Below are 11530 nucleotides of genomic sequence, written 5' to 3' on the forward strand. Positions count from 1 at the left end.
AGGCTCATCATCATCATCAGTGTTATTTATTGAGCACTTACTCTGGACGGAGCACTGTACTAACTGCTTGGGAGAGCACAGTATGACAGAGCTCAGAGAAATATTCCCTGCTCACAGTGAGCTTACAATCTAGAGAGGGAGACCAACATTAATATGGATAAACAATTTATAATATATAATTTATAAATATGTAGACTGTAAGTTCGTTATTGGCAGAGAGCTTGTCTATGAACTTTGTTATATGTAACTCTGTTATATTTGTTGGGTAGAGATTGTCTCTGTTGCCGAATTGTACTTTCCAAGAGCTTAGTACTGCACATAATAAGAGCTCAATAAATATGACTGAATGAATGGATGAATATATCAAATGCTTAGTACAGTGCTCTGCACACAGTAGTACTCAATAAATGCAATTGATTGATGACTTGTAACAAGCTGACACCACTCCCCAGTATCAATTAATCAATCATTCAATCAGTGGTGTTCACTGAGCTCCAACTGTATGCAGAGCACTGTACTAGGGAAAGTACAATACAATACAATACAATAGATTTGCTCTGTTCACTTCTCCCTCAGTCCCAGAGCACTTATGTATATGTCCATAATTTATTTCTTTATATCGATGTCTGTCTCCCCTTCTAGACTGTGAGCTCATTGTGTTCAGGGAACGTGTCTACCAACACTGTTGCATTGTACTCTCCCAACCACTTAGTAGAGTGCTCTGCACACAGTGAGTGCTCAATAAATATGATTGATTAATTGAAGTGCTATGGGGCTGTGGGTGGGGCCAATATCAAATGCCCAAAGATAACAGATCCAGGTAATCAGTAGGTAGAAGCAGTTGGGGAAAAGAGGTCTAAATTGGAGAAGGACTCTTGTAGAAAATGAGACCTTAAATGAGGTTTGAAAGGTGGGGACAGTGGCAGACTGGTATATATGGAGAGGGAGGGAATTCCAGGCCAGAAGGAAGACATGGGAAAAGGTCGATTGCAAGACAAGCCCAGGGTACAGTGAAGAAACTGGTGCTAGAGGAGCGAAGTGTGCAGTCTGGGCTGCAGTACAAGGTAAAAGATCAGAGGAAGTAAGGTGATTGCATGCTTTAACGCCTATGATAAGGAATTTCCTTTTGATGCAGAGGTGGATGGGCAAACATTGGCGGTTCTTAAGGAATGGGGAGACATGGACCGAACATTTTTCCAGAAAGAAAATGATCTGGGCAGTAGAGTGAAGTATGGACTGGAGTGGGGAGAGACAGGAGGCAAGGAGGTCAGCAGTGAGGTTGATGCAGCTATCAAGGTGGGACAGGATAATGTTTGGATCAGCATAAAAGCACTCAGAGTGGAGAGGAAAGCGTGGATTTTAGTAATGTTATTAAGGTTTGATGACAGGATTTGATCATCGACAGGATTTGGTGACAGACTGAATACGTGGGTTGAATGAGAGAGATGAGTCAAAGATAATGCAAAGGTTACAGGCTTGTGAAATAGGAGGATAGTAGTGTTGTCTACAGTGTTGGGAAAGAAAAGGGGGAGGACAGGGTTTGGGTGGGAAGATAAGGAGTTCTGTTGTAGATATGTTTAGTGTGAAGGGTTGGCAGAAATGACCTGAAAGCAGAAGGAAAGACAAGACTGCAGAGGAGAGAGGTCAAGGCTGGAGATATAGATTTGGGAATCATCTATGCAGATAGTGGAAACCATGGGAACAAATGAGTTCTCCAAAGGAGTGCCCACTGTTGGGTAGGGACCGTCTCTATATGTTGCCAACCTGTACTTCCCAAGCGCTTAGTACAGTGCTCTGCACACAGTAAGTGTTCAATAAATACAATTGAATGAATGAATAAGTGGGTGTAGATGGAGAATAGAGAAGCAGCATGGCTCAGTGGGAAGAGCCCGGGCTTTGGAGTCAGAGGTCATGGGTTCAAATCCCAGCTCCGCCAATTGTCAGCTGTGTGACTTTGGGCAAGTAACTTCACTTCTCTGGACCTCAGTTACCTCATCTGTAAAATGGGAATTAAGACAGTGAGCCCCCCGTGGGACAACCTGGTCACCTTGTAAACTCCCCAGCGCTTAGAACAGTGCTTTGCACACAGTAAGCGCTTAATAAATGCTGTCATTATTAAGGGGACCCACCAAAACTGAGCCTTGAGGGGCCACCACTGCTGTAAATTATAAACGATTTATTTATATTAATGTCTGTCTTCCCATCTAGACTGTAAACTCGCTATGGGCAGGGAACATGTCTGCCAACTCTATCGTATTGTATTCTCCCAAGCGCTTATTACAATGATCTGCACATACTAAGTACTCGGTAAATATCACTGCTGATAATGATGTGAGGAGGGGCCTGAAAAAGAAACTGAGATGGAGCAATCAGAGAGATAGAAGGAGAACCAAGAAGGGATAGTGTCAGTGAAGCCAAGGTGGGTGAAGTTTCAAGAAGAAGATGGTGGTCCACAGTGTCAAAGGCAGCTGAGAGGTCTAGGAGGATTAGGGTAGAGTAAAGGCTGTCAGATTTGGTGAGATTAAGGTCATTAGTTACTTTAGAGAGGGTTGTTTCCATGGAGTAGAGAGGGCAGAAACCAGATTGGAGAGGACTGGAAGAAAGGAATTTGAGACGGCAGGTGTAAACAACTCTCTCAAGGAGTTTGGGGAGGAATGGTAGGAGGGAGATGGGGCAAGGAAGGGTTTTTCCGGATAGGGGATCCATAAGCATGTTTGGAAGCAGTGTGGAAGAAACTACCAAAAAGTGAACGGTTGAAATTGGAAGTCATGGAGGGAAGAAGCAAGGGGGTAAGTGTTTTGAAAAGGTATGAAGGGATGGGTTCAGAAGCACTGGTGGAGAGGGTAGATTTAGAGAGGAGGAGGCAAGAGAGAGAAGCAGCGGGGCTCAGTGGAAAGAGCCCGGGCTTTGGAGTCAGAGGTCATGGGTTCAAATCCCGGCTCCGCCAACTGTCAGCTGTGTGACTTTGGGCAAGTCACTTCACTTCTCTGGGCCTCAGTTACCTCATCTGGAAAATGGGTATTAAGACTGTGAGCCTCACGTGGGACAACCTGATCACCTTGTAACCTCTCCAGTGCTTAGAATAGTGCTTTGCACATAGTAAGCAATTAATAAATGCCGTTATTATTATTATTATTATCATCTCTTCTTGAGTTCCTGATGGAAATATAGGGTGAGTTGAAGAGGGTGGAGGAGGAGGAGCGGACTGGAGAGGAGCAGGGGAGATTTTAGGGAGATCACTCCTGATGAAGGATGAATGAAGGATGTGGCCAGGTCATTAGAGGAAAGAGATGGTGGAAGTGGGAAGACAGGAGGATTGAGGAGGAAGTTGAACATCTTGAATAGGTGCAAGGAAAATAGGTGCGGGAGTGAATTAGGAAGGAGAAATATTATTGGAAGGCAGAGGTATGCAGCTTTTTTATGGTGTTTGTCAAATGCTTATTACGTGCCAGGCACTATATTAAGCTCTGGGATAGACATAAGCCGATCAGGTTGGACGCAGTCTATGCCCTACATGGGGCTCACAGTCATAATCCTCATTTTATAGATGAGTTAACAGAATCACAGAGAAGTTGAGTGATTTTTCCCAGGTCACACAGCAGGCGGGATTAGAACCCAGATACCAGGCCCACGCTCTATCCACTGGGCCATGCTTCCCTATATTGCCAGCTAGATGGTAGCCAGAATACCCCTGGATAGATTTTTAGAGCAAACAGTCAGCTGAACATTCCCGGAATCACAACGAGACTCCAGATCACAATGTGGCCCACCAAACATGAATTCTGTGACACATAACAATAATAATAATAATAATAACAGTAATTGTGGTATTTTAATGATGGTGTTTATTAAGTGCTTACTATGTGCAAAGCACTGTTCTAAGCGCTGGGGAGGTTACAAGGTGATCAGGTTGTCCCACGGGGGGCTCACAGTCTTCATCCTCATTTTACAGATGAGGGAATTGAGGCACAGAGAAATTAAGTGACTTGCGCAAAGTCACACAGCTGACAACTGGCAGAGCCGGGATTTGAACCCATGTCCTCTGACTCCAAAGCCCATGCTCTTTCCACTAGCCATGCCGCTTCTCTGTTTGGTACTTACTATGTGGCAGGCACTGTACTAAGCGCTGGGGTGGATACAAGCAAATGGGGTAGAACACAACCCCGTCCCTATGGGGCTCAACCTCAATCCGCTTTTTCCAGATAAGGGAACTGAGGTCCAGAGAAGAGAAGTGGCTTGCCCAAGGTCACACAGCAGACAGGTGGCAGAGCTGGGATTAGAACCCATGACCTTCTGACCCCGAAGCCCGGGCTCTAGCCACTACACATCAGATACAGGGAGAAGACGGAGAGCAGCACTGAGATCGCTAGATGGTTTCCAAAAACCTTTCAAAGGCACTTGAGACCATTAGTAGATCCGGACATTTTAATTCGCTGTAACTAAATGGACATTGTAATTTGGCTGCCTTGGAAAGTTAATCAGTCAATCATTCCGTCAATGGTATTTATTGAGTGCTTTTAAGCTCCTCTCTGGACTGTAAAGCTTCTCAATCAATCATATTTATTGAGCGCTTACTATGTGCAGAGCACTGTACTAAGTGCTTGGGAAGTACAAATTGGCAACATATAGAGACAGTCCCTACCCAACATTGGGCTCACAGTCTAAAAGACTGTCTTCTCCTCTAGACTGTCAGCTCCTTGTGGGCAGGGAACATCTACCAACTCCAATGTACTCACCCAAGTACTTTGTACAGTGCTCTGCATACAGTAGGCACTCAATAAATATGATTGATTGATTGATTGATTGCTTACTTTGTGAAGAACTAAATGCCTGGGGGAGTACAATACATCAGAGTGAGCAGACATGTTCCCTGCTCACAACGAGTTTACATATTGCAAGAAACGTGTCTGTTATATTGTACTCTCCTATGTATTTAACAATAATAATAATAATGATGATGATGGTATTTGTTAAGTGCTTATTATATGCCAGGCATTATTCTAAATGCTGGAGGGAATACAAGCTAATCGGGTTGGACACAATCCCTGTCCCACGTGGGGCTCACAGTCTCAATCCCCATTTTACAGAGGAGGGAACTGAGGCACAGAGAAATGAAATGACTTGGCCAAAGTCAACCAGCTGATAATAATAATGATGACATTTATTAAGCACTTACTATGTGCAAAGCACTGTTCTAAGCGCTGGGGGGGATACAAGGTGATCAGGTTGTCCCACGTGGGGTTTACAGTCTTAATCCCCATTTTACAGATGAGGTAACTGAGGCTCAGAGACGTTAAGTGACTTGCCCAAGGTCACACAGCAGACATGTGGCAGAGCCAGGATTCAAACCCATGACCTCTGACTCCAAAGCCCGGGCTCTTTCCACAGAGCCACGCTGCTTCTAGTATGCTTTAGTATGGTGCTCTACACATAGTATGTGCTCAATAAATATTCATTCAATCATATTTATTGAGCACTTACTGTGTGCAGAGCACTGTACTAAGCACTTGGGAAGTTGGCAACATATAGAGACGGCCCCTACCCAACAATGGGCTCACAGTCTAGAAGGGGACTGTAAATATGTAAATATAATAAATATGATTAATTATAGTCAAGTGGGCAGGACAGATATTAAAATAAAATATAGATATGCATAGAAGTGTTTTTCACAACACAATTGGCTGATTCAGAACTGAAAATGTTCTATCTGATGCATTGGTGAGGTAAAGCAGGCAAGTGTGGTGACCCTGATCCTTTTTCAAAAGAAACAAACTGTATCTGCTAATCGCTTACCACCCAGAGCTTAGAACAGTGCATAGTAAGTGCTTAATAAATGCCATTATTATTATTATTATTATTATTATTATTATTATTATTATTATTATTATTATGTGTCAATCACTGTTCGAAGCCCTGGGATAGATACAAGGTAGTCAGTTCAGACGCAGTCCCTGTCCCACTTGGGGCTCACAGTCTAAGTAGGAGGAAGAACAAGTACTGAATCCCCATTTTGCAGTTGAGGAAACTGAAGCACAGAGAAGTCAAGTGCTTGCCCAAGGTCATACAGCAGGTAAGTGGTGGAGCTCAGATTTAGAACTCGGTCCCTCTCGTTCCCAGGCCTGTGCTTACTTCCCAAGCGCTTAGTATGGTGCTCTGCACACAGTAAGTGCTCAATAAATACAATTGAATGATTGAATGAATGAATGAATGAATGAATGACTTCCACTAGGTCACACTTCTTCCTGTTCAATTTATTCTAAGCAGCCATGCTGGAGGATGAAACGAGAGCATTATAAGAGCACTATCATGAGAGCACTCTCGGCTTCAAGTCTCTCCATCCCCTCGCCTCCTCCTACCTCCCCTCCCTTCTCTCCTTCTCCAGCCCAGCCCGCACCCTCCGCTCCTCCGCCACTAACCTCCTCACTGGACCTTGTTCTCGCCTGTCCCGCCATTAACTCCTGGTCCATGTCCTTCCCCTAGCCTGGAATGCCCTCCCTCCATACATCCGCCAAACTAGCTCTTTTCCTCCCTTCAAAGCCCTACTGAGAGTTCACCTCCTCCAGGAGGCTTTCCCAGACTGAGCCCCCCTTTTCCCTCTCCTCCTCCCCTCCCCATCGCCCCCGTTCCTTCCCCCCTCTGCCCTATCCCCTTCCCCTCCCTACAGCACTTGTATATATTTGTACATATTTATTACTTTATTTATTTTACTTGTACATATTTACTATTCTATTTATTTTATTAATGATGTGCATCTAGCTATAATTCTATTTATTCTGATGGTTTTGACACCTGTCTACTTGTTTTGTTTTGTTGTCTATCTCCCCCTTCTAGACCGTGAGCCCATTGTTGGGTAGGGACCATCTCTATAGGTTGCCAACTTGTACTTCCCAAGCGCTTAGTACAGTGCTCTGCACACAGTAAGCGCTCAATAAATACAATTGAATGAATGAATTAAAGTCCTACTGAGAGCTCACCTCCTCCAGGAGGCCTTCCCAGACTGAGCCCCCTCCTTCCTCTCCCCCTCCTCCCACTCCCCACTCCCAGCCTTACCTCCTTCCCCTCCCCACACCACCTGTATATATGTATATATGTTTGTACATATTTATTACTCTATTTATTTTATTTGTACATATTTATTCTATTTATTTTATTTTGTTAATATGTTTTGTTTTGTTGTCTGTCTCCCCCTTCTAGACTGTGAGCCCGCTGTTGGGTAGGGACCGTCTCTATATGTTGCCGACTTGTACTTCCCAAGCGCTTAGTACCGTGCTCTGCACACAGTAAGTGCTCAATAAATACGAATGAATGAATGGATGAGACTAGAATGCTAAAGTTGTCTGCTTCCTGGGAAATGTTCATAAATAAATTAGCAGGCTTCAGTCATCACCTAAGGTACTAAGACAGTTGTTCAAGAATTGCCATATGCGGATGATGGTCTCCGAAAGCCCAATATCCATAATCAACCTATCGATGGTATTTATTGAGTGCTTACTATGTGCAGAGTACTCTACTAAGAGCTTGGGAGAACACAATGCAACAGAAATAGCAGACACGTTCCCTGCCCATAGTGAGCTTACAGCCAAAAGGGGAGACAGGACATTAATATGAATAGATAAGTAATTTATAAGGTATAATTTAAAGCCATATCAATAATGGTAAACTGCTTCACTGAATCAGCCAGACATTAACAGCCTGACAAGAAGTCTAAAGAAAACCAAGTTAATGGATCAGCCTATACCAGGGAAGGAAAATAGACTCAACCCAAAGTCAGTGAAGACAACATGGTGCTAAGTGCTAAGAGCTAAATCACAGAGTTCTGTTACTTGTGTAAAACACTGAACCACGTTGCAATAAGAAAGAAATGGAATCAAAAAGGCCAATCAAGAAGGAATCTCTTCTTTGGGAGAGTGTGGTGACAGCATGGTATCATTCATTCACTCATTCAATTGTATGACTGAAATGTGATTAAATATATTTATTGAGCACTTATTGTGTGCAGAGCACTGTACTAAGTGCTTGGGAGAGTTCAATATAACGATAAACAGACACATTCCCTGCCCACAGCGAACTTATTAATTAAGCTACAGATCCAGCTCAAATTCCTACAGAGCTGGAGTCAATTGAAACCTTGTTTAAGGCCGGGAGACCAGGCCTCCCCATATCTGCTGTGTGACCTTGAGCAAGTCACTTCACTTCTCTGGGTTTCGGTTACCTCATCTGCAAAATGGGGATTAAGGCCGGGAGCTCCATGTGGAACAGGTTCTGTGACCAACCTGCCGATCTTGTATCTACCTCAGCGCTTAACACAGGCCCTGGTCCATAGTAAGCGCATAAGAAATACCATTAAAAGAAAAATCTCATTTATCGTACGGACTGATCAGTTCCGTGAGTGTCACCAATATCACGTGGCGATCCAGGATCACAGAAGACAATGAAGTCAATCTCCAAGCATCGAAATCTGTGCTCATCTCAGCACACCTGCACTGGACGGGCCCGTGAGGAGAAGGAGCAGCTTTAGGAAACCCATACAGTTGTCCGAGGAACTGAAATCGGGAAGACACAAGCGGAGGGCAGAGGAAAGAATAAAACCTTTAAAAAATGAAATCAGAATAAAAATGTTTCAAGTAAAATAGAGTCCCAGATATTGGGGAATCTCAGCTGAGTTGGGGGAGTCAGTTGCCGCAGATAAAGCAGCGTGGTTGAACTGTAAACCAAGATGAGAGGGGCACTTTTTGAGTAGGAACATTGTAAGGGTTGTGAGGCAGTTAAGCATAAGTAAAACAATGTAAGGTGTTGCAAGCAGCAAACTTGACAGCACACAACAAGGGGCGGTCTTTGTGTGTACAGTGGGATCATGCATTGACCTTTTCAATCACAAATATACACTCAATCAATCATATTTATTGAGCACTTACTGTGGGCAGGGCACTGTACTAAGAACTTGAGAGAATACAATAGAACAGAGTTGGTAGACATGTTCCCTGCTGACAATGAGATTACAATCTAGACACACACATTATAATCATAGTAGCATTTACTGAGCACCTATTTGGTACTGTGCAGCTGTACTACATCAACAGAAGAGTCCCTGTTTCCCCTAAAGGTCTTTTCCACCCTGGCCTGCCCTGATTTTAAACAATTGGAGAGATTCATTCATTTTAATTAGATTTATGGGACTCCTTTATCTGGTAGCTTCACAAACAATGAGGCCTTCAGGACCCAGCTAATATTAGGAGGTGTTGGGTTGTTTTTCAGTCCAGCCTTTGATCCTACTAGACTGTGAGCCCGTTGTTGGGTAGGGACCGTCTCTATATAGTTGCCAACTTGTACTTCCCAAGCGCTTAGTACAGTGCTCTGCACACAGTAGGTGCTCAATAAATATGATTGAATGAATGAATGAAAAGTAGTAGACTCTTTGAAAGTACAGAATTGCAAAGGTGACTCTAATGGGAGAGGCATAAAAATATTTACAACTAGAGCACTAACCTACCTTTGTCTTTATTACATTGATTTTTGCCAATGGCACAGAGGACAACTATATTATTCCATCAGTCATTAGGATCCCATCCCAAGGTTGGCAGTCTTTTTTCTTTTTTTATGGTATTTGTTAGGTGCTTACTATGTGCCCATCATTGTATTAAGCCCTGGGTAAGTACAAGATAATCAGGTTGGACACAGCTCATGTCCCACATGGAGCTCACAGTCTTAATTCCCATTTTACGGTTGAGGTAACTGAGGCCCAGAGAAGTGAAGTGACTTGCCCAAGGTCACACAGCAGACAAGTGGTAGAGCCAGGATTAGAACCCAAGTCCTCTCGACTCTCAGGCCCGTGCTCTATCCACTAGGTCATGCTGCTTCTCTTTCCCTTTCACAGACTAAGGGAGCAAGCATGGAAAGGTAAAAGTGGGATGGAAGTCCCCCAGCAAGCAGTAAATCAATCACCAGTGGTATTTACTGAGCATTTACTGTGTGCTGAGCACTGTACTAAGCACCTGAGAGAGTATAATGCAACAGAATTGGCAGAAATAATCCCTGCCCACAAGAGGGAGAAAGTTCTTTAAATAAATTACAAATACGAACATAACGGTGTGGGACTGAGAGTGGGTTACTATCAAGTTCTTAAAGGGCCAGATCCAAGTTTCTGTCAGTCAATCTTATTTATTGAGCACTTACTGTGTGCAGAGCACTGTACTAAGAGGTTGGGAGAGTACAACAATAAACAGATACATTCCCTGCCCACAATTAGCTCACAGTCTAGAGAGGGAGGCAGACATTAATAAAAATAAATAAATTTCAGATATGTACATAAGTGCTGTGGGGCTGGGAGGGGGATGAATAAGGGGAGCAAGTCAGGGAGATGCAGAAGGGAGTGGGAAGTGCACAGGCAATGCAGAAGTGAGAGAGGGAGTAGGGGAAATAATAATAATAATAATAATAATAATAATAATAATAATAATAATAATGACATTTATTAAGTGCTTACTATGTGCAAAGCACTGTTCTAAGCTCTGGAGAGGCCTCTTGGAGAAGATGGGATTTTAGGAGCATTTTAAAATTGGGGAGAGTGTAGTCCGTTGGATATGACTCTATGTGTTGCCAGCTTGTACTTCCCAAGCGCTTAGTACAGTGCTCTGCACACAGTAAGCTCTCAATAAATACGATTGATTGATTGATTGATTGATATGACAGGGGAAAAAGTTCCTGGCCAGAATGAGGACAAGGGCAAGGAGGTCTGAGGCGAGGTAGACAAGTTGGAAGCACAGAGAATCGGTGTGGCTTAGTGGGAGGAACACAGGCTTGGGAGTCAGAGGTCATGGGTTCTAATCCCGGCTCCGCCACTTATCAGCTGTGTGACTTTGGGCAAGTCCCCATCCGCCAAGCTAGCTCTCTTCCTCCCTTCAAGGCCCTGCTGAGAGCTCACCTCCTCCAGGAGGCCTTCCCAGACTGAGCCCCTTCCTTCCTCTCCCCCTCGTCCCCCTCTCCATCCCCCCATCTTACCTCCTTACCTTCCCCACAGCACCTGTATATATGTATATATGTTTGTACATATTTTTTACTCTATTTATTTATTTATTTATTTATTTTATTTGTACATATCTATTCTATTCATTTTATTTTGTTAGTATGTTTGGTTTTGTTCTCTGTCTCCCCCTTTTAGACTGTGAGCCCACTGTTGGGTAGGGACTGTCTCTATATGTTGCCAATTTGTCCTTCCCAAGCACTTAGTACAGTGCTCTGCACATAGTAAGCGCTCAATAAATACGATTGATGATGATGATGATGAAGTCACTCAACTTCTCTGGGCCTCAGTCACCTCATCTGTAAAATGGGGATGACTGTGAGCCCCATGTGGGACAACCTGATTACCTGGTATCTACCCCAGGGCTTCAAACAGTCCTTGGCACATAGGGAAGCACTTAACAAATACCACTGTTATTATTAGTGAGTATGTTGGTTGGGTTGCAGTGTGAGGTCTGGGGTGCAGTAGGACCCAGGGAGGTCAGGTAATAATAATAATAATAATAATAAT

Source organism: Tachyglossus aculeatus, chromosome 2 (genome assembly GCF_015852505.1).
Source record: "Tachyglossus aculeatus isolate mTacAcu1 chromosome 2, mTacAcu1.pri, whole genome shotgun sequence".
NCBI lineage: Eukaryota > Metazoa > Chordata > Mammalia > Monotremata > Tachyglossidae > Tachyglossus > Tachyglossus aculeatus.